General features: G+C 36.7%; 1 pseudogene; it reads left to right on the top strand.

Annotated features, from left to right (window-relative positions):
• LOC129081008 (protein EFR3 homolog A-like) overlaps positions 1-17,758 on the top strand; it is a 34,295-nt pseudogene extending 16,537 nt beyond the window's left edge.
• Positions 17,759-25,447: the final 7,689 nt, after the last annotated feature.

The following is a 25,447-nucleotide window of genomic DNA, read 5'->3' as shown; positions in this document are numbered from 1 at the left end:
GGTTCCATTTATAGGTGAGATTATATGGTATTTGTCTTCACTGCCTGACTTATTTAACTTAGCATAATGCTCTCCAGATCCATCCATGCTGTCCCAAGGGGTAGGAGTTCCTTCTTTCTTTCTGCTGCATAACATTCCATTGTGTAAATGTCCTATAGATTTTTTATCCACTCATTTACTCTTGGGCACTTAGGTGCCTATTGCAAATTGTGCTGCTATGAACATTGGGGTATGTACATTCTTTTGGATTGGAGTTTCAGGATTCTTAGAATATAATCCCAGCAGTGGAAACTCTGGGTCAAAAGGCAGTTCCATTTTTAGTTTTATGAAGACATTCCATTGTTTTCCACAGTGGCTGCCCCAGTCTGCATTCCCACCAACAGTGTACTAGGATTCCCATTTCTGCACAGCCTCCCCAGAACTTATTTGTTGATTATTTTAGGGTGGCCATTCTGACTGGTGTGAAGTGGTATCTCTTTGTGTGTGTGTGTGTGTGTGTGTGTGTGTGTGTGTGTGTGTGTGTTTCCAGATTTTATTTTATTTTAAGTTTTTTACTTTTATTTTTTTTAATTTTTAAGTTGTGTTTATTCTAATACAGTTGTCTCAGTCTTTTCCCCTTTGCCCCCGTCCACGATCCCACCCACACCACCCCTGCTCCCACATTCAATTTCCTCTCTGTTGTCCAAGTCCATGGGTCATTCATACATGTTCTTTGTTTAGTCCCTTCCTCTTCTTTCCACCACTGTCCTCTTTCCCCACCCCCTCTGGTCACTTTTAATCTGCTTCATGTTTCCATGCCTAAGGTTTATTTTGTTCATTAGTTTATTTTGTTGAATAGATTCCACTTATAGGTGAGATAATATGGCATTTGTCTTTCACTAATTGGCTTATTTCACTCAGCATAATATTCTCCAGTTCCACCCATGTGTCACAAAAGGGAGGAGTCCCATCTTCCTTCTTTCCTCCCTCCCTCCCTCCCTTCCTTTCTCGTTCTTTCTTTCTTTCTTTCTTTCTTTCTTTCTTTCTTTCTTTCTTTCTTTCTTTCTTCTTTCTAAATGCATATTGATTTTATTTATTTGTTAAATATCAAGATCCATTATAAAATATTTAAAAATTTAAAGACATTATAAAGTCTCAGCAATTAAAGCAACATGACACCAGCACAGAAGTAATCAAGCTGACCAATGAAATATAATGAGCATTCTAGAAACAAATGTATATATCTAACAATGTAATATATAATTAAATTGATATTTCCAATCAATGGGTAAAATAAGCTTATTCAACAAATAAGGTGCATGGACCAGTGTTACTTGAAATAAAACAAATATAGAGCCCTACTTCACACGTTATACAAGAAATATTCAGGTGAGTGAAAAATGAATGTGTAGAATCTAAGGAGTTTCAGGAGAAAATACAAACTAATATTTTTCTTACCCTGAAATGAAATATTCAAATGCAGAAGCTATGACTATTTTAGACATTTAAGAGTATATAGTAATATGCATATAAAAAAGTTAAAGGACAAGAAATAGAATGGGAAAGTATTTGCCACACATCTAAAAATGGGTTAATGTTTTTGTTATTGTTGATTTGTTTTTAGGGAAAAAAATTCTACAAACCTTTAATCAATAAATGGATAAAAAACATCAAACAGCCATTTAAAGCTTTTAAAAAATAATAGACATAGTCCAGAAATATACAAAAACAGGTTTAGTTTCAACAAATAATAAAGTAACAATTAAAATAACACATCATTGTCACAATCAGCTTAATACGTATTAAAAGTAATGATAATACTTATTAAAAGTATTGGTAACTGTGAAAAGAACTGGGTAGTCATAAACCTTTTTTCTTCATCTTAAAGCAGTCCCTTTAGCATATTTTGCAGTGCTGGTTTGGTGGAAGTATATTCTTTTAGCCTTCTTTTATCTGAGAAACTCCTTATTTCACCTTCCATTTTAATTGAGAGCCTTGCTGGGTAGAGCAGTCTTGGTTGTAGGCATTCGCTTTTCATTACTTGGAATATTTCTTGCCATTCCCTTCAGGCTTGCAGTGTTTCTGTGGAGAAGTCAGATGCTAGCTGTATTCAGGCTCCCTTATATGTTACTCCCTGTTTCTCCCTTGCTGTCTTTAGGATTCTCTGTTTGTCTTTGATATTTGCCATTTTAATGATGAGTTTTTATAAGTATGTAACTATGTAGTCTTAAATGTTTAATGTAATCATATTGTCAATATTTTACTTTATAGCTTCTTGGTTTGAATATGTTACCTCAGGGTAAGAAAAATATTATTTTGAATTTATTTGAAAACTCCTTAGATTCTACATATTGATTTTTAACTCACTTGAATATTTCTTGTATAATATGTGAACAAATATGTGTCTATATTTGTTTCATTTCAAGTAATAGTAGTTCATGCATCTTATTTGTTGAAAAAGCCTTATTTTCCCCATTGATTTGAAATATCATTTTAATCATATATTATATCGTTATATATATATATGTATATATATATACACACATTTGTTTCTAGAACAAATTTTATTTCTTTGATCTACTTAATTATTTCTATGCTGGTGTCATGTTTAATTGCTGAGACTTTGTAATGGATTTAAAATTTTTAATATTTTACGATGGATCTTGGCATTTAAAAAATAAATAAGTAAAAATTTGCACTTGAAAGCAAGCAAGCAAGCAAGCAAGCAAGAAAGAACTCCTAACTTTTGCGACATCATAGATGGAACTGGAGAATATTATGGTAAGTGAAATAAGCCATTTGGTGAAAGACAAATACCATATGATCTCACCTGTAAGTGGAATCTATTCAACAAAATAAACTAACGAACAAAATAAACCACAGGCAAGGAAACACGGAGCAGACTGAAAGTGAACAGAGGGGATGGGGAAAGAGGACATTGGTGGAAAGAATGAGAAGGGGGTAAACAAAGACCATTATGAAGAATCCATGGACATGGACAACAGAGTGGGAATTGACTGTGGGTGAGGGGGGCAGGGTGGGTGGAGGAGGGCAATGGAGGAAAAATTGAGAAAACTGTAATAGAATAAACATGATTTAAAAATAAATTTAAAAAAGATTTTAGTTGAAGGAAAATACAAAACTTATGGAACAAGGAAGAATAATAACCACCAATGAGCACTGACCACCTCTGTGCCAGACACAGTGTTAAGGGTTTTGTATTATTATCACAACAACCCTACGATTGTCACTGTCATTATCTCCATTTTTACAGGTAAAGAAACTGAGACTTCTTAGCAGAGGAAGTAAGTTGCCTAAGCTGGTAGTAGGTGGTAGAGCAGGTATCCTCTAAATTTAACATGATCTCATCAAATCCTAGGATTATTAATAAATGAAGTGTTAATTTAAGCAGCTAATATTCCTTCTACTCCTCTCCCTGAGGAAAAATTTTTTTGGGACAACTAGATTGCAAAGTTTAACTAAAATGTTTTGAATATTCTGAAAAAGAGCAATAATAGGGCACTACACTTACGTGACATTACTTATTACATGAAGCTATAATAATTTAGATATTCAGGTGCTGGTTTTAGGAACAAATAAGTTAATGATACAAAATAGAGAGTAAATATGAAAGTGTATGACACTTATAGTAGTATCTGTAGTATATAATAAAGTTGCATATTACATATGATTGGACAATATATGTTCTACAAATAACAATGGGATAGTTGAGTATCTATTTTTTTTTTAACACACATACATGCACCGCATTCAGTCTCAACCCTACTCGCTTTGTGTGCCAAATGCATCAAAGATTTAAATATAAGATAATTGACATCATAAAGGCACTATAAGAAAATTCTGGTAGAATTTTAAAATAGTCTACCATAAGAGAACCTTTCTAAGCCTGGCACAGACCTCTGAGGCTGTTAAAGGAGAGATTAATGAAATGAACAACATAAAGATTTTTTTTTTGGTTGTTAAAAACACCATAAACAAAATAAAAAGACAAGCAGTGCTAGTTTGTTCTTAGATGATAGTATGATGTATCTATGTGTTAAAGTCACAAGAGTTTTTAAAATTAAGCTACTTTGAGATAATTATAGATTCACATGAATTTGTAAGATATAATACAGAGAGATCTTACTTCCTCACAACAGTAATATCTAGTAAATCTGTAATACAATTTTACAACCATGACATTGACATCCTTACAGTGCACCAATCTTAGGTTTTCCCAGTTTTATTTGTATTTATTTGTCTGTGTTATATGTGTGCATTTACAGGGCTCAGCACAAATAATGCCTGTTTTTATTATAAAATCTTTTTTTTAATTGCTCAAATATATTTGTCTCCATTTTCCCACCACCACTTTCCCCTGCACCACCCACCCCCACATCCTACTCTGAGTTCTTCCCCACTTTGGCCTTGTCCATGGGTCCTTTATACATGTTCCTTGTTTTGACCCTTCCTCTTATTTTACCCATTATATTTTATTACAAAATAATAAGCATGTAATTCTGTAACATAGCAACATCACACTCAAGTACACTATATGACATTTCAGGTGAAATGTTCAAATTAAAACTATAAATTATTACACCCATACTATTACCCTACCAACCACACTCAAGCCGGAATTAATTTGCTGAACCCTCTATATATGTCTGTCTGGAAAAAGCCCAGCCACTGTTAATATAATGAGAACGGTTTGCATAACATCAGTGTAAACTGACAGCCAAGGGGAGTGGACTGAAATGCACATGTGTGAGTAATGACTGTTTCATTGTACGAGTCAGTGGGGATGGTAGAGACCCTTGAGTGAGCATGTGTACTGTATAGCTGTCACATTCAAAATGACTGAGTAGAGCAATTAATCTGCATCAAATTTTGTGATAATCCTGAACATTCCTCCACAGAAACTATTCAGATGATTCAGAAGGCCACAGCTATGGGCAACTGGTGATTGACAGTTTCATCATGACAGTGTGCCTACTTATGCATCACATCTCATGCAGAGCTTTCAGTGAAACATCAAATCACTAGGTGTCTCAGCCCCCCCCCCCCCTCTACAGCTCAGATTTGGTGATCTGCAACTTCTGGATTTTCCCAAAACTAAAATAAACTTTGAAAGTGAAGATATTTCAGACTGTCAATAAGATTCAGGAAAATATGACGGGGCAGCTGATGGTGACTGGGAGAACTATGTGAGGTCCCAAGGTGCCTACTTTAAAGGGGACTGAGGCATTATTGTCCTATGTATAATGTTTCTTGTAACTTGTATCTTCTTCAGTACATGTTTCTATTTTTCATATTGTATATGGCTGGATACCTTCTGGATAGACCTCATATGTATTTAGTTCTATAGAATATTATCACATATGCCTTGTGTTCATTTGTTTATGCACCACTGCAGTTAAGATACAGAGCAGTTCTAAAACCATGTGTTACCCTTATATAATCACATTCACCTTCCTCCTGCTTCACCTCCCCCACTCTGGCTCTTGCAATCTCTTCTGTTCTTCATTTCTATGGTATTATTATTCAATGAATGTTATCTACATGGAATCATACATATGTAATCTTTTGGGATAGGCTTTTTCATTTCACATGATTCTCTGGAGAGTCATTCACTCATTCATTCATGTTGTTGCATCTACCAGTAGTTTGTTTCTTTTGTCATTGAGGAAGTAGTCCATCATTTAGATGGACTACTCATGAAGAACCACTCACTCATGAGGAAAATCTAGGTTGTTTTAGTTTTTTGTATTACAAATAAAGTTGCTTTAAATATTCATGTGCTGACTGGTGTGTGAACATGAGTCCATCTCTCTGGGATAAATGTGAAGGAGTACAATTGCTGGGTCATATGGTAATGCATGTTTAGTTTTATGAGAACTGACAAACTTTTCCAGGGTAACTATCACTTTATGTATACATTGTGTTATATGTATAATATATAATATCAATAATGAAAAAGTTAACTGCCAAAAAATAATTAGCAAAGGGCAAGAACAAGTGGTTCACATAAATATGAGTACAAATGGCCCTTTAACATGAAAATGTATTTAACCTCACTCATATGAAATATAAAAAATAAAATTATAGTATATGACTTTTTTTGGTCCTACTATTTTTTCCTTTTTTAAATTTTTGTGCAATTACAGTTGTCCTGATTTCCCCCCATTTCTCTCTCCTGCCCTACCTCTCATATTCAATCCTCCCCCACCACTGTCTTTGTCCATGGGTTCTTTATACATGTTCCTCGATGACCCTTCCCCTTCTTTCCCTCATTGTCCTCCTCCTCCTTCCCCTCTGGTTACTGTCAGTTTGTTCTTTATTTCCATGTCTCTGGTTCTATTTTACTTGCTTGTTTTTTTTCTTTTTTTTGTTGTTGTTGTTGATTAGGTTCTACTTATAGGTGAGATCATTTGGTATTTGCCTTTCACCTCCTGGCTTATCTCAATTAGCATAAAGCTCTACAGTTTCATCCTTGCTGTTGCAAAGAATAGGAGTTCCTTCTTCCTTTTGGCTGTATTATATTCACTGTGTAAGTGTACCATAGTTTTTGATCCACTCATTTACTGATAGGCACTTAGGCTGTTTCCAGCACTTGGCTATTGTAAATTGCACTGCTACGAACATTGGTGTGCATAGATTCTTTTCATTTGGTGTTTCAGTATTCTTACAGTATAATCCCAGCAGTGGAATTGCTGGGTCAACCCACCAAACTGACAAGGACAAAAAGTTTGAGAAAACATTTGCTGAGTGAGAAACAGATAAGTTTATACATTATTGATGACAATATGGCTAATCAAACTGTATGGAAAAGTTTAACAATATTTTTGAAAAATTTTACTGTCAATAACCTTTGACTCAGCAATTCCACCCCTAGAAATTTATCCTGGAGATATCAGATATGTATGAAATATATAAATTTATTCAATAAGTATTTATTTGCCACTGTTCTAGCTGCTTTTGATGCATCTGTGATTAAACAAAGATCCTTTGCTCTTGTGAAGTTTATATTCTAGGAAGGGGAGACAGGCAAAAATTATGAACATAATAAATGAGTGATAAAATATATCATGACAGGTGCTCTGGAAAAACAGTGCAGAATAAAGAAGGTTGGTGTACATGTAAGTTATAGTTTTAAATTGATGATTGGAGTTGGCTTCATTGAGATGACCTGAGCAACAGCTAGAAGGAGATCCAGCAGGGATATTTGTTGCTTACAGAATATTGTGCTTCCCCACATGTCCCAAACTCCTTGAAAGTAGGCAGGGTCCTATGATTAGTTTTGATCAATAGGCTATAGGTGGAAATGGTTTGTGCAGAAGCATTTAAGAATTGGTACATGATCCCCCACCATGACACCCAAACTCTCTCTTTTCTGCTGTGGCGATGTGGAAGCCTCATGTGATGATGGTGGAATCATAAGATGGAAGCAGCCCCAACAATTTGGCCACCACTTGAAAGGACATTCTATGAACAGCCTGCATGAGACATTTATGTGTTTAAATCACTGAGATTTTGAGGTTTATTTCTAAATTTATCCTAGCCAAGTCTTACAAATCCAGGAGTTGAGAGAGTTAGCAATGTGGCTATTTGGGGGAAGAGCATTTTAGGCAGAGGGAGCAGTAAGGGCAAAGATCCAAAGATATGAATGTGCCTGGATGTTCCAACAATTTATGTGCAAAGTTATTTATGAAACATTGCCTCAGTAGCAGGAGATTTGAAACAAACTAAATATTCTTTAATAGGGGGCTTTAACATAATGGCACACCCATTATTAGGTAGCTTTATGCATTGATATATAATGATCTCCGAGATAAATGAATAAGTAAAAAATGCAAGACAAGAATAATGTGGAATACCATAATATGGTTTTAAATAAAATAAATATTTATTTAAAAAAATAAGGATGTGCTCTGGCTGGGTGGCTCAGTTAGTTGGATCATCATCCCATACACCAAAATATTGTGGGTTCTATCCGGGGTCAGGGCACATTCTTAGGTTGCAGATTCAATCCCCTGTTAGGAGGCAACTGGTCATTCTCTCTCTCTCTCACTCTCACTCTCTTACTCTCTCTCTCTCTCTCTCTCTTCCTCTTTCTAAAATCAATAAATGTATCTTGGGGAGAGGATTTAAAAAAAGAAAAGACAATAATGGCATACATATATGTACTTGTTTAAGAACAAGGTTATAAGTGTTAGAAAGTTACCTCCTGGGAAATATTAAGGTGTGTCACATGCAAGAAATAGAAGAGTGTCAAGGTTCTCAACTGGGTGTGATTTTCCTTCCCCAGGGGGCCTTTGGCAATGCCTGGAGACATTTTTAGTTGTCATGACTGGTGAAGAGGATGCTACTGGCATCTAGTGGGTAGAGGCCAGGGATGCTGCCAACATTCTACAATGCACACGGTTAACCCCCACAAGAGAGAATTATGTACCCCCCTAAAAAGTCAAAGGAGGTAAAGTTGAGAAATCCTGGTTTATTAAGCTTTGATTAAAAGGTTTCAACTGAAATGATGAAATGTACTACTGTGTGCTACCAGTGCTCCATAGCATCAATTGTATTGTCCTCTGTAGCCTGAGAGCTAAGATCTTCATAGGAGCCAGCGGCTGGGAAAAGACCAATCAAACAAGAAATTCTCATCAGCTTCTTTTAGTCAAATTCTTTTTTTTTTTTTTTTCTGGTTAGAAAATAATGACTTTCTATCTCTTAGCAAAAGCTCCCTCTGTATTTAAATATACTCTTGCTTATAACAAATAATGTGCTTCAACAAAGAGAAAAAGTATCATAAAAGGCAACAGATGTAGCATTGATTTTGGTGGTGGCAAGATGTCCTATAGGACAAATCACACTATATACTTCCCACTCATAGCCACCAAACAAAATGCTTCCAAATTAGGAAGATATGACTGTTGCTTTACTTTTTATGATAAACCAAAAATAAAGCCTTCAGCGTATTGAATCTATTTTTGAACCATAATTAGCTGTGGTGTTTGGACTTTATGAGCTCTATGGTAAAATAAATAATACTTATGGTTTTCTCAATGTATCAAATCATTGTTTATGAAATGCAGTGTAGTGTGAAATGCTCTCCTCTCTCAGAGTTTAGACCACAGAGAGGCCAGGCGTTCGTTCTGGGGGTTGTGATTGAAACACTGGAGCTCAGCATGTGTAATGTCCACATAGACACTCTAACCACAGATGTTAAAGAGCTCAGCAGTGTCTCAGACCCATGCAGACTCCTTGACGGGTTTTTAACCAATGCCGTTAACATTGCTATGTAAGCTTGGGATGGAATGGAGGAAGGGTAGCATTAAATACACTGAGTAATCTGAAAATGAAGGGTAAGAAATTAAAAATAAGTTCAGTTGGGTCCAAGGAAAATTTCTGAGGATGTCAGCATTTTCCATTTGGGGAAAAATATGCCTTTTAAAACTTTTCCATAAGAGAACTTGCTAAAATCTCATCAGTGCATATGTGAACTAAAATTGTGTGGGGAAAAAAATGTTTAAACCTTTAACAGAAATGTAAAGTTTAAAAGACCCAAACTAAAATAATGTGTCAATAGGAATCAATGATGACAAACACGCCTTAGTTTTCTTATCTGTAAAATAAGGGAGAAATAATTCCTTATCCAAAATTCTTGGAGTAAGACGAATTTCACAATTCAGGATATTTAGTATTTTATAAAAACAATAAAGTGCACATATAATTAATTATATAGAACCCTAAGAGGGTTTTCAGTCTGTGTCCCCTATGAAACACATAATCTTCCTATGGTGAAATGCACACCAAATGGGTTAAATAAAAATTACAAGTAGCCTCATATTGTCAAGTCAGGTTTTGCTGCCAAATGTTTGCTCTAGACGTATGAACAAAACTTGAATTTTCAGAACTTTTGGATTTATGTATTGTAAATGAAGGATTATATATCTGTATCTGTCTCAAAGAGGTGTAAAAAGAATAAAATGCTATAATGGATAACCTGTGGATAGTGCTGGCATATAGTAAGCATGCAGTTACGGTGGCTGTTGTTATTAAGTTCAGCCATATGAAATTTCTGTTTTCACAGATAAAAAAATTAGATGCTTATATTATAATATCATTGTTACTTTTGTAATTCTTTGAGTTGATATATATTTTAGTTCCATTACTATTTCATTCTTTTCTTTCCTTCCTTTCTATTCTTTTCCTTCCCTCCCACTTTTCCTCTCTCCCTCTCTCCTCTCCTACAAAGTTTTCACCTTAAAACTCTTGCATATAAATAGCAAGGACTCATGGACAAAACCAAAGGGGAAGAGCTGAGGGAGGGAAGGAGGGAGGGGGCAAGGGAAAGTGGTGAGGGGTAGGCAGAGACAAATGTATTTGAAAAAAAAAACTCTTGCATATAAAAAGTGATAAAAGTGGTCATTTTTGACCCAATTTGGTTACTGAATAGGCTCTTTAAGCTTCATCTACTTGTATATGTGTAGAAGGCCTTTGCTTCAAAAAGAAAAAAACAAAAACAAAAAACCCCCAAAACACTGGAACAAGCAGCAAGCATTTTACTTGTCTTAGGTTTCATGCCTTTCTTTCTCAGCAAGACAAAACTGTTCAAGCCAAAGTGATTGTGATGACCAGGAATTCCAGAGCTGGCAGCCTGGACTGAGTCAGAGGGATCTGAATTGGATTAGTGTGGAGTTCAGGCCAAACTCATGGGGAACTGATAGGAATCACATACATACTCCACAAAGCACCCTGCTGCCAAGCATCTCAGAATTTTACATAAATGAGTTGCCACTTACAACTTCATCCTGGTCCTCACTTCTACGTATTCCTTTCTAACTGCAGACCTTTCAGTCATTCCCTCAGATAATTCTAGATCTTAAATAATGTTATGAACCATCCACAGGGGCAGAAAAGCCAAAAATTCCTGAACTACAATCTGTTTACAAATTCTTTTCCAAGGCTTATTATTTATTTGCTAAAGAATTTTTATGTCCCTAATAGGACCTTAGTAATTTAAAGATGCTTTTATTTTATTAAAATGTTTAGTAACACTTGATTTTTATAGTAGGAATGAATCTAGGCTAGTCAAATATTTTCATGGTAATTCCTTTGGTAGAGATGGAAGATCAGATTTAATCAAATAATTTATGATGAGAAGAAAGGTATTGAAAAGTGGAACAAATATTATTTCCCTCTAGAAGACTGCTCTGTAGCAGTAATTATTTTTTTAATCCTCACTTAGGTTATGTTTACTGATGAGAGAGAGGGAGAGAGAAAACATTGATGTGAGAGAGAAATATAGATTGGTTGTTTTCTGCATATGCCTCTAACCAGAAATTGGACTCACAACCTAGATATGTGCCCTAACTGGGAATCAAACCTGCAACATTTTTGTGTTCCAATCAACTGAGCACAACTGAGATATTTCTGTTCTTATTTCCAGGGACTGCTTGTTATAAACTCCCTAATCATCCAATGCATTTTTATAACAATTTCCATCATATTTTTGAGTTAACCTGATAACTTTTCACCTTGCCAGTTAAAAATAGAGTCCCATGAACACTTCTGGTTTGTTCTGAAGACATTGTTTATCAAAATATTTCTTTTCCTCCTGCAAAATTGGTTCATAGAAAATTTAAAAGCACAACTAAGTACCTAGCAGAAAATAAAAATTAACCACAATTTCTTCCATTTAATCAGTGTTAAATATATGCACACACACAAGCACATATTAAATATATATATACACATACATATATGTATATATCTGTAGTGCTCTATCTAATTACAAAAATCGAAACACCCTGTATATGTTATTTTATATTTTTTGCATTTAACTATTATAGATATCTTTTCTTTTTTATCATAATATACTTAATGGTTAAGCCATATTCCACTGTATGTACAAAGTTTGTTATCCCCAATGCTGAACATGTTTTTGCTACTATAAATGCTTCTGTGTTAAATAAATTCATAGCTAAATGTTGGCACACATATGTGATTATCTCTCAGGATAAAGTACTGAAAGTGGAGTTATTAAATCAAAATGTATGTACAGTTTTAAGAGTTTTGATTCTATGGACAAATTGTAACTCAAAAATTTGTGTTAATTTACACATCAACTCAGCAGTCTGACAGTCAAGTTTTCTTTTCTGTGGCTTGTCTCTCCAAGCTTTTCACTGCATCTGAAATAAAATTGCTTACCCTAACCTTGTTAGTTTGGACACTGGGCACTTTGTCTCAGAGCACTATGCACTCTCCTCTTCCTTTTCCTGCCATTGATTTTCCCTGTGTTGAATTGCCTACTAATCAGTAGAGGAGAAAAATGAATCTAGTTTTATTTATATCCCACCCAGCCTTGGGGAGACAGCAGTAATAGCAAATTAAACTTAAGCCTCCCAAGATTTGCTTCTGTTGGGAAATGAAAAACCCATCTTGTTCAAGGAGACCATTAGTGGCGAGTAAATTAACAGCATAAACTGAAAGAATATTCAGTTTGCATCTTGGTATTACACAGTTTCTTGAGACTTATATAATTTTTCCTTGTTGAGATGTTTTTAAAGACAATGACAACTCTGATTACATTCCTGGTATAGTACCTAGGGTCAATCACCTATTAACTCTAGTCAACAATCAAAGACAGTTGTGGCAAATGCTATGTGAGACAATAATAGAGGGAAATAAAAACACCAGTGCTTTTTTTGTTTGTTTGTTTGTTTGTTTTATTGTGTGACTTTTCATCTTATGTGTTTAGGGAAACAAGGCCTGAGAATCTTATTTATGGGCTGTAAGACTCTCTCTCTCTTTTTTTTTTTGAAAGTATATTTTATTGATGTGAGACTCTTTATTTAGCCCTTGATGGTCAAAAGGGCAATTTGGGAATTTTGCTGTTAGTTGGCAGTTCCAGTGCAGCAAGGAAAGGCTGGTTAAAGAGATAGTTATTTTTACTGCCTTCCTGCTTCTCTGGTAAGAACTTTTGAAAACTCTGAGAAGTTTGAGGCTACCCTCTAACAAACTATATAGACAAACTAAAGTCTATATGTTGGGCTTTTGTGGATTTCCTATTTTAGTTATTCATGTTCATCTTAAACAAATTAGTCCATGCCATTGAGAATACATTGTATTTTTCATACATTTGTTTATTCACTCACTATTACCTTGTTCAAAAGACATCTATTGAATATTTATGATGCTCCATGTTTTGCATATGTTTTTTAAAACTTTGTATTTTACTTAAGAATTTAAAATCTATGAAAAACATTGGTTTTAGATTCATATATATTATTGTGTCTAGTTTTACAACAGTCTAGTAATCTACCCTCTGGAATACTTCAAGTCCTCCAGTCTTACGGGTTGGGTGAAGGTTGGGAGATTTCTTTTGAATTAAATAAAAATGTATGAACTGTGCTCTCACACAATACAGAAAGATCAGACCCTACCCAACATTTCTAAGAAGGTATTTGTGGTGGGAGGGTGTTTAGAGGGGTGTGAACTTGCTCTGCAACCTGTGTCTCTGTTGTCATTTGGCAGCTATGGTCTCTCTTACTTCCTGCAGCAGGATTCTTGTTTTGGCACAGCTTTCCCCCATGCTGGCATCACCCCTCTTCCTTTTGTCCCAAAGCTCTACCAATTTAAGATCACATGAAGTAGCTATTTCTGAGTGCTGTGGGGTAATGCATGGTATTTACGGTATAGTTTATCAAACTGCAAGATCTGAGGGAACAGTCCCCACCAGATTGTCCTTACTTCTGACACCAACTGCAAATTCAGGGACTTTTCCAAATGACTATCTGGTCAGAAAGTTTGCTAGAAGGAGTCACAGAACTCACTAAAAGTTATAATCATGGTTTATTACAGTGAGAAGAAACAAGTTAACATTAACCAAAGGAAGAGGCACATAGAGAACAGTCCAAGAAGCAGTTAAGGTGTGGAGCTTTAAATTGTCCCTTCCCTGTGGAGTCATGAACAATATTACACTCCTCTATCATGATGTGTGACATGCAGAGTATTGCCAGCCAGGAAAGCTTATCTAACCTTTTGGTGTCCATAGTTTTTATTGGCATTGGATCATACGCTGCCAGCATGACTGAATTTAAGCCTTCATACACTGGGAGGTGTGAGCTAATACCTTGAGTTACTTTAGACATGGCAACTGATACACATGGCCCAAGGTCTCCATTATAAATTATGTTGTTAGACCACTGAGTGGCCAATGCTCCCAGGCCAAAAACAAAACACAAAACAAAACAAAACAAAGGCAAATATACTCCTATCATTCCAGGGGTCTTCCAGTCACCTCCTAGTAACTAAAGGATGAAAGCCAGACTTCTCTTTGGATAAGGTTAATTGTTCAGTACACAGTTACATTAATGACAAATTTCTAGAAACTTATTGGTCATTATTAATGTCACTGACTGTCCCCTCTAATTTTTCATTATGTTTTTTGAGATTCTCTCTTTATCTAAACCCTCTTAACGTCTCCCTTTAAACTCATTTCTGGATGCACAAACCATCTTTTCCACTTTGCCCTTATAAATACAAAATTCTCATTTTACTATGCAGAAGAATCCATCCCTCTTGGCCTTGCCCAAGTACAACCGGATTGAACCCAGGAGTCCCCCACCACTTTCTTTTCCTAAAGGCCCATCAAAACCCATGACAGTGTTTTTTTCAACAAAAGAGCTATGCATTCCTTATTAATGCCACTCCTTTAGAAGGCAAATACCAATCAAAAGTAAATATTAACCACAGATATCTATACATAGTGAAACTATCTTCATGAATGAAGGTAAATTAAAATCAATTTCAGGCAAATAAAAGCTGAAAGTCCCTTACTAAAGAATTTTTTTTATTTTTAAATAATTGTATATTTTCAATTACAGTTGACATACATTACATTAGTTTCAGGTGTACACCCCAGTGATTAGACATTACATCCTTAATAAGTGATCATCCCAATAAATCTTGCACACATCTCACACCATACCTAGTTATTAAACTATTATTGACTATATTCCCTCTGCTGTACTTTACATCCCCATGATTATTCTGTAACAACCAGTTTGAATTTCTTATTCCTTCACTTTTTCTTCACATCCTCCAAACTACCCCCATCTGACAACCATCAAAATGTTCTCTTTATCTATGACTGTGTTTCCGTTCTGCTTGTTTATTGTGCTTTTTTAGATTCAGTCGATAATAGATATGTATTTGTTGCCATTTTATTGTTCATATTTTCTTCTTTTTCTTAAAGAACTCCTTTAGCTTTTTCTGGTCTGGGAAACTATAAGCTCTTTATATGCTGGGAACTTTCTTTGGTAGAGTAATCATGGATGTAGGTCCTTTCTTTTTATCACTTTGAATATTTCTTGTTAATCCCCTCTGGCCTACGAAGTCTCTTTTGAGAAATCATCTGATAATCTTATGGGAGTTCCTTTGTAGGTAACTAACTGCTTTTCTCTTGCTGCTTTTAAGATCCTCTCTTTGGGACATACAGAGGGCCCAGAGACAGAGACATATGAAAGGATGCTCAGCATCACTAGCCATCAGACAGATGCAAAATACAACCACAATAAGATACAACTTCACACCAATCAGAATGGCCATCATAAACAAAACAAACAATAAATGCTGGAGAGGTTGCAGAGAAAAGGGAACCCCAATACACTGTTGGTGGGAATGCAGACTGGTGCAGCCACTGTGCAAAACTGTTTGGAATTTCCTCAGAAAGCTAAAAATGGGAGCTGGGCCAGCCCTGGCAGCAGTCACCTGCTTCATTGCCTGAACCACTGGTCTGCGTCAGTCCCTTCACCCTTTGCCTCCTCCAATTCTCTGCTGCTCGGCTGCTGGAATCAGGGGTATTCAAGGTGTGGTTTGCAAAAACAGTTAATGATGAACTTCGGGCTACAAATTGGGAACCCTCGCATATGGATAAACTTGTTTCATCTCTGCTGTTTAACATGCAGAAGATAGAAGAGGCCAACAGTTGCATAGGCCCTCCCTCCTCTCCCTCTGCAGCTGACAAAGACGAGAATCCCGTTTTGCTGGCTGAAAACTGTCTCAGAGAGCTGCTGGGTCAAGCACCTTTTTGGGACTATGAATAATGTTGTTAGGCCAGTTTTTGTGCATTTAGATCATCACAAACTGTGGGATCCTAATGAATTTGCAGTTCACTGTTTTAAAATTATAATGTATTCCATTCAGGCTCAGTATTCTCACTATGTGATCCAGGAGATCCTTGTTGTTCATAAGAAAGATCCCCCCAGGTTCAAGCTAGTATTATTCAGGTTCTGTTGGAGGCTGTTGTCATAGCTTCTAAAGGTTCCATAGGGTCTATGGTGCTGGAGGTCTTCAACACTCTACTGAAGTACCTGTACGTCAGTGTGGAATTGGAAGCTAACAACTTTCTGGAGGGATCTGCAGGCAGTGACAGCTTAAACATACATTCCAAGGACAATGATGAGGAGATTGTTTGGATTGTTTGGATTGCTATCATCCAAACTATAGGGGGTTTTTTTGCAGTAACCTACCAGATTATCAGAGTCCAGAAACCATCATGTTCATTATGGGGAAAGTGCCAGTTTTTAGAATATCTACCCATACTTTGGATATCAGCCATCTAGGGGATCTGCAAACCAGGTGGATTCAGAACATGTTGCTGAGATGCTCATCTCTGGTTACAAAGCTAAGACAATTGTTACCGTACTGCCAGGGTCTTTTCTGGATCTGCTGGTAGCATCCTTCATGGAAGACTATGAACTGTGACAGTTAGTCTTGGAAGTGATGCATGACAACAAGGTAAAACTTCGAGGGATCAGAATAATACGTGATGTAGCTGACCTGAAGATCAAAAGAGAAAAAATGTTTAGACAAGACACGAGTTTCATGAAAAGGAATAGGCAGCAACTCTATCAACACATATATTTGGGCTGTAAAGAAGAAGACAATGTTCAGAGAAACTATGAGTTACTTTATACTTCTTTTGCTCTTGAATTGACCAATGAAGAAGTGGTTATTGACCTCACTCTCATAACCATTGCCTTGCAGGACAGCGCAGTCATCAATGAGGACAACTTGCCAATGTTCCATTGTTGTGGGATCATGGTGCTGGTCGTTGCATAGCTTAACTTCGTGAGCCAGATGATAGCCATGCCTGACTTTTGCCAGCTTGTTACCAAAGTTTTTGAAATTCAAACTATGAAAGCCCTTATTTTCTGCCAGAGCATATTTTCAGAGATAAGTGCATGCTTCCAAAATCTTTAGAGAAGCATGACAAAAATCTGTACTTCTTGACCAACAAGATTGCAGAGTCACTTGGTGGAAGTGACTATAGTGTTGAGAGATTGTCAGTGCCTTATGTACCACAAGTCACAGATGAAGATTGACTTTCTAGAAGAAAAAATACTGTGGACACTGTATCCATTCAGGTGTACATTTTACCCAATAGCATTCTGTCTGATGACATGGTTAGTAACACTGAGGAAATCACTTTTGAAACATTAAAGAAAGAAATTGATACCAATAGAATGAAAGAACAGGAAAAGGAAAAGAGGCACCTTGTCATAGAGAAATTCCAGAAAGCACCTTTTGAAGAAATATCAGCACAGTGTGAATCCAAAATGAATTTACTTCAGGATAGACTTACTCAAATACTGGAACTCACCATAACAGTCTTCCTCCCAGCCCTTTGGAAACACTGACCATCACTTCTGGGCATGGCCAATACCAGTCTGTCCCAGTCTATGAGATGAAGTTTCCAGATCTGTGTGTGTACTGAGTGACTCAGGAAGATTTCAGCATAGGATTTTAAAGCCTAAAAATCAAGGCCAGGCAGTTTGTTTTCAAGTTTAATTACTGCATATTAGTGTACTTCTTGACAATAACAATGGAACTTACCTTTGACCAAATGTTTGGCATACCACATTAGAAATTTTGAAACTATATGTGATTTTGCATACTTTTGAAGATAGATTTATGCCATGTTAATTTCTTTTGAAGTTCCTGTTGGCTTTTAAAGTGGAGCATGTATTGGTCTCAAAATTATTTCATTGTTAAACAGTGTATTTTAAACTTTTCAAAAACATGTAATTTTTTTTAAGTAAGCGTTCCAAGGGTTGAAAGATGTATGAAGTGTCTACTGTATTTCTTAAACATTTGCATAACTGCTTAGAAGTAGGATTGCTTTTGTTTTTGGTCTCCTGCAAAAGCAAAAACATAGAAATATAGTCCTGGGGCCACAAAACTTCTCTGTGACCCATTGTGTCTATGTTTTAGATGTTGTGGTAAACGTCCTTTTATTCATTTCCCATGATAACATGTGATAGACATTCCTCAGCTTGTTTATGGTAGTGACATATATTGAAAATATTCATAGAATATGACCCTAAAAGCACCATACTCTAAAATGTCAAGTTTTGTAATACTGTATTTTCTGTCAAGAGTTGGATCATTCTGCTTGAGAGATTCAAAGAGTACTCTTGGGATACTGAACTGTGCAATATTTTTACATCATCTAAGATGTATTAGCTTACAGACTGCTTTGAAATTATAGTAGTATTTTGCTTTTGCTCCATTAATTAAGTTAGTTATATATTTAAAATAGCTATTAGTTCACCTGTGAGAGTATACATTTTGATTTTTATTAAGAGCACATTAATTTACAATTTTTTATTATGCTTTGTCTTAAATCCTCATAGTCAGAAAATGACCATAATGGACTTCTAATTTGTAAGACTCGAACTGTAGCTTGTATGAATTTCTGTTCAGAGTTTGTTATATTACATTTGAAAAGAGTGCCTATGGTTTTAGCAATCAAGTGTGCTAAGGATTGTCAAAGGAAGCTTCTGTTGATTGAAGTTACCAAGCTTACCTGTATGGACACTCTACTTGTGTGCTGACAGACCCACAGTGTTTTCTGAAAATTATGTGCATTTTAGTGAGTTCCATTACACAGTAAAATGAACAAGTTTCTTTGTTGTTCTTTGTAAGTCTTATAACATTCTCTTAGAACATTTTTATAAGATAACCTGTTTATAGTTCTACATTTTCAGAATTTATTTCTTTTTAATTAAAAAATATACCTATCAAAAATTGTAGATGAAAAAAATTCAGTTTTTAGCTTTTGTTTTTGTTTGGAAAACTGCAGTGAAGATTGGCATATTACACATTTGTGTTGATGATTGTTTGGGCACCTGTAGTACAAACAGAAAAAATCTCATGAAGCATACTCAAAATTTTTTGAATATTTAAACTGAGGTATAGCATCTTGAAACGTCTTGCAAAAAATTCTAGTCATTGAAACCTACAAAAGGACACTCAGATATCCTGGATGCTTCAGTAAATGTAGGAGAGGAAGACCTTGTTTTCTGAGTAACAGTGCCGTCACCACTGGGGCACAGGGGTCCTATGACAAACTTGGATGTCATTTTATATATCAACACTGTGTGCTTTTGTATGAAAAATATATAATTTAATAGTATGAGAAACGAATATATATATCCACTTGCACTCATACAGAACAAACTTTGCAGTACAGAATTTCATGTTTCTCTGTGATGTATCAGTGCATGTGTTATATGTAGAGGGCAGTCATTTCCTCTAATATCTGTCACCCCATTCTCTTGGTCCATTTGTAAACTGTTGATTGGGGTTTTGTAGGGGGCAGTTTTGTTTTCAAAACACAGTAGACATCTGTATACCCTCCATTGTGGAACTGGTCATAGTAACAGTGGTTCCCAAGAAGTAGATCTTTCTTTTGGTTTGTTCCTTCCGGGAGATCCTGCAGGGAGTAGACATGCATACTGTATTGTAGCCAGCTTTGAGACTGAAAGTATAGGACTTGTTGAAGTCCACTGTATTGCTATATTTTTGTAGATATGTAAAATTCTTAATAAACTGTTAATCACTTTCTTTTTGCTGTATACAGATGCTTATATCATTCTATTTTTTTTCTTGACATTGAATAGTTAACATTTAAGTCTTCCTCTTATACTTGTGTTGTCTTTGCTTATAGAGAATTTGATTGTCATTGGAGTTAGCCTGAACTCTCTCTCTCTCTCTCTCTCTCTCTCACACACACACACACACACACACACACACACACACACACTCTCACACACTTCCTTAATACTTCTGAACTCATCATCTTTTAGAATAATGGAACAGTTTACCAGTAGTTAACTTCCCCACCTCAAAATATTTCTCATCTTCTTGTCTGCAACTTATTCATGGCAATATATATAATAAGTGTAATGAAGTGAGCTTCTTGAAATGTAAAAATTCACTGTGCAATTCAAATGTGAAGAATTAAAATTTTTTAAAAAGTTAAACATGGAACTGCTTTTTGACCCAGCAATTCCACTGGTGGGATTATACCCTAAGAATCCCAAAACACCAATTCAAAAGAACCCATGCATCCCAATGCTCATAGCAGCATTATTTACAATAGCCAAATATTGGAAGCAACCTAAGTGCCCATCAATAAATGAGTGGATTAAAAAACAATGGTACTTTTACATAATGGAATACTATGCAGTAGAAAGAAAGAAGGGACTCCCACCCTTCGTGACAGCATGGATGGAACTGGAGAACATTATGCTAAGCAAAATGAGCCAGGTGGTGAAAGACAAACATCGTATGATTTCACCTATAAGTGGAATCTAAGAAACAAAACAAACAAGCAAGGAAAATATAACCAGCAATATTGAAAGAAAAAAAAAAAACAGACCAAGACTAACCAGAGGGGAGGAGGAAGGGGTGTAACAGGGAAAAGAAGGGGAAGTGCTGAGTCAAGGAACATGTATGAAGGACCCATAGACAAAGCCAAACTGGGGAAGGATTGAGGGTGAGATGTGGGGGTGGATGGGGCAGGGGAAAGTGGTGGCAGGTAAATGGAGACAACTTTACTTGAATAGTATAAAAGTTGCTTTTAAAAATTAAATCTAAAAAAAAAGAAAGATCCTCTCTTTTTTAAAAAATTATTCTTTTAAAGGGCTGGTGAGGATCCTCTCTTTGCCTTTAACCTTTGGCATTTTAATTATGATGTGTCCTGGTGTGGTCCTCTTTTGGTTTATCTTATTTGGGATTCTCTGTGCTTCCTGAAATTTAAGTCTATTTCCTTCACCAAGATAGAGAAGTTGTCTGTTATTTTTTACCATAGGTTTTCAATTTCTTGTCCCTTTTCTCCTGCTGACATCTATGATGAAAGTGTTGGTTTACTTGAAGTGGTCAAAGAGGCTCGTTACACTATCCTAACTTTTTTTTTTTTTTTTTTTTTTTTTTTTACTTTTTTCTTCTTGCTCTTTTGATTGGTTGTTTTTTTCTCCCTTATATTCCAAATTGCTTATTTGGTTTTTATCTTCATCAACTCTACCGTTGATTCTGTTAATTGTTTTTTATTGTAATTAGTGTATCCTTCATTTCTGAGTGGATCTTTTCTATGCCATTAAGGTACTTAGTAAGTTCATTGAGTATCTTTATAATCAGTGCTTTGAACTCTGCATCTGGTAGATTGCTTATCTCTGTTCTGTTTAGTTCTTTTCTGGAGTTTTCTTTTCCTTCATTTGGGTCATGTTTCTTTCTTTCCTAATTTTGGCAGCCTCCCTGTGTTTGTTTCTCTGTATTAAGTAGAGCTGCTATGTCTTCCAGGCTTGGTAGAGGCCTAATGTAGTAGCTGTCCAGTGAGATCCAGTGGTACTGCATCCTCAATCACCCAAGCTGGACACTTAAGGTGCGTTCCCCCTTGTTTGGGCTATATACACCCTCCTCTTGTAGTTGAGCTTCGGTTGCTGTTGGCATGCCATTGGGAGGGATTTCCCCGGGGTGATAAGCTGCAAGAACTGACTGTGACCACTGATCTCTTACCTCCAACCACTGTGGAGGATCAGCTGTGCAGGGACGTCCTCCTCAGAGCAATACTTTCTTCAACATGACCCTTACTTGTCACTACTTTCTGGTGAGCTTTTTCAGGGCACTCACTCCAATTGCCTCTCCTGGGTGACAAAAATGGAGTTCAACTGAGATGTTTTACTGATGCTTGCTGAGTCTGCCTCTTTAGCGTGTCACTTGTGAAGATGGTTGGGTGGTGGTGCTTCAATGTGTCTGAAGCTGTCCACTGGGTGCACTGGCTATGCAGCTTCCTCGAAGGAACAGTCCAAGGTCAGCCACCATCTGTGTTCTGCCCACGGCCATCTGGCATAAGCTAGAAAATGATCTGCAAATGGCTACTACTTGTGTTGGGCTTGGAGTTGCCCATGTGAGGCCAAACTGTGAAACAAGGCCAGGCACTGTTAGGGCTTTGTCTGGGACTACTTAACAAGAATTATGGGGCTTGCTGAGGCTAGATGCCGCTTTTTCGGAGAGAATTTAGGAAAATCTGAAGCATGAGTAATGTAGAAATGATTTAAAGTATACAGGAAGATGTGCATAGGTTATATGTGAAAACTATGTTATTTTATATAAGGGACTTGAACATCTGTAGATTTTGATGGAGGGGAAATCTGGAACCAATCCCCTGAGGAAATCAAGATAAGACTATATTTCTAGGTAATGGATTCTTAGTCTGATTGCTTAAACTATAAATTGAAGAGAAATAGTATGGATGGTAAACTGAAACTCTATAGTGCAGTTTAGTAAAAAAGAACAAACGATATCACAGACATCAGTTTCTATTTGGAATTTATGTTTTGAAGCTCAGCGAGCCCTCAGAGCTTTCTAATCAAGTAGGAAAGCACAGGGACTTAAGAAAGTACAATAGGGTAACTGGAATCTAGTTAAGTGAGATGGGGCACCCTCAAGACCTCTGAGTGGCAGAGGACTGCAGAGTATTTCAAGCTGGCAAGCTGACTTTTCCTTCTTCAGCTTGTGCTTCTATCCCGGGGAACTTGTGTAAAGGTTCCTTTCATTTCAATGCATGTTTGTGTTGTTGCTAGCAACAGCTGTGCATTCTAACTAGAGTACTTTATTCCTCCAGAAAATTTTGTATGTGGAGGAAGGTGATTTGGTGATGGTTGTTGTTGGACAAAAATTGATCAAGTGTAAGAGGGAAGGCAGTGGGCCTCACACTGTCATAGTTGATAGCAATTTCAAAATCTCCATGTAGAGATTTTCTTTTACTATAACTGGCAAAGCCTCAAAATGTTGACTGTCTTAGACCTATAAATTCTATTTCTTGCAAAAAATATGATGTATATTTGGGTAGAGTTAACAGCCTCTGGGTATGCAAAAATGTGGATGTTTGTCTTTCTTTTATGGGGGGCTAGAGACTTCCCTGAGTGTGGACATGGCTGAAATTATGGGTGGGTGGTACAGGGTTTGTGTGGGTGTGGGAAAACCTTCATGAGTGACACAATCTTTGTCATTTCTGAAATGTTCACATGGACTACGTGTTCTTTGCTCTAAAACAGTTGATGACATTTGTCAGCAGTGGTATATCTACACAAGTGCAAAGTTCCAGACCCTTACTTGTCACTACTTTCTGGTGAGCTTTTTCAGGGCACTCACTCCAACCGCCTCTCCTGGGTGACAAAGATGGAGTTCAACTGAGATCTTTTACTGACTTGGAATGTTTTTATTAACTATCTCTTTGGAAATGGAGGGCTCGGAGGTTGATTCTTGTTCTTTTGGTTTTATAAATGTATGTGGGTGAGGAGGAACAGAGGAAGGCAGTCCTTGGATCTTAAAAAGGGTGCAAAAATTCCTAAAATGTCAGGTGTGTGGTTCTATCTCTTAAGCCAAATCTGACTGACTGATACATGACTAAATGAACATTAAAAATTTCAGTAGAGAAATGAGTAACTGAATAAATAAATAATTGAATAATAAAACCTGAACCTCAGAACATTTAGAGACTTCTAGAATGAAAAATATTTTAGAAATTGTTTTGTTATATTCACCCTCTTACATATGAGAAAATAAAATGAAGATGTCTAAACACTAATCTTCTCCTGTCTAGGTTAGGGCACATTACTAGATAGTCTGAGAAATTGACCTTGAGATGTTTGCATTAGAACATCCACTTTGTGATCCTGCCTCAGTGACCTTTTTGCTCAGAATCATTAAGGATGGTGTTCCCTACAGGAAGGAGTTGCCTTAAGTTCTCTGCCCGGATGATCTTTGTGAAGATGCACCTTCTCCTTTCTGTTGCTTTTCCTTTTTCCTATAATATCTAACTGTTTATATAGTTAAACAGTTTTATTGTATTTTTTCATTGACTATTTTGTTAGGGCAATTTAAGTTTCTTTTCATTTTTTTTTTTTTTTGAATTCTTGGTCAATATAGTATTATCTTCTCCTTTTTTCTAGCTTATCTTTCAGGTTTCCTGTTTTAACTTTTATTTTCAGTATTTTCTTTATGTGCTGCTGCTGCTGATGATAATGATAAAAAATAGTTACATAGCAGCTGCTATGCACTAAGTATTATCCTGAGTTCTTATGTATATAACACATGGAGTCTTAGTGTTATCCTCCTTTTATTAATGCTCATGTACTAAAACTTTTCTTTAATTAAAATAGATTTTAATTCTGATTTTTACCTAGTTTTGGGACCAAAGTTTTATTCCCTTTCAAATTTATCATTCTTGGAAGATGGAAGATGGCAGAGGAGTGAGTGGAAGTCACACTGACCTCCTCCCAAGACCAAACTGGAATTGTGACTAAATTGTGAAGAAATCACCTGGAAAATAATTGCATGATAGAGTGAGAGGAGCCTTGGAGCTGTGGACAGACAGTGCAATCGACTTTCACACATCCTAACAAGTGAGAAGTACAGTGGAGGCTCGAGAGGGTGGGCTGGGAGCCTACAGGCACCAGTACCAGAGGGACATTGAAACAGCCAGTTAGATCCCCCTGAGAAGAACCAGGTCTGAATCATAAGCAGGGACCCCTAGACTACAGCATCTGAAACCAGAAAAGCACACAGACAAAAACATATCCACAAAAAGTTTAGTGGTGCTCTTTGCCTGAGACAGGTGGCTGGAGACACAGAGACATTTAAAGGGCCAACACAAAAATTTGCAGTGGCAGCCGCCTTCCTTGATCTTTGAGTAGGGGTGGGAGCAGAGTGGGCTGATGCCTGAGGAAAGATTGGTGAGGAAAGCTTTGTGAAGAGAACTGAGATGGTGGCCAGTGGAGCTCCAGTGATAACTTAGCTCCCACTCTGAAGCTACCATCTTGCTCAGGCATAAGGGAATCAATAAATTTGCCTTCTGCGTACTCCACCTAGAGCTTGAGTGCTCATAGGATGGGGTACTGAGTGCACCGTGGACAGCAGCAATAGAGGATCCCTGGCCAAAGGGGACACAGAGCTGCCTAGAGACCCTTGAGGAGAGACTGGAGATGGAGGCATTGGGGAAAGAAGTGGGGGAGTAGCGAGGGATTCCTGGAGCTGATTCCCTCCCCATTCCATAGTCTCCATTTTGTGCGGGCAGGCCATGCCCCCAAAGAGGCAGCAGCGGGAAAGGAAATAATAA

Source organism: Pteronotus mesoamericanus, unplaced genomic scaffold (genome assembly GCF_021234165.1).
Source record: "Pteronotus mesoamericanus isolate MK-2021 breed Mesoamerican mustached bat unplaced genomic scaffold, CSHL_Meso_final contig_94, whole genome shotgun sequence".
NCBI classification, from domain to species: domain Eukaryota; kingdom Metazoa; phylum Chordata; class Mammalia; order Chiroptera; family Mormoopidae; genus Pteronotus; species Pteronotus mesoamericanus.
This window is presented reverse-complemented; position numbering and strand designations above follow the sequence as displayed.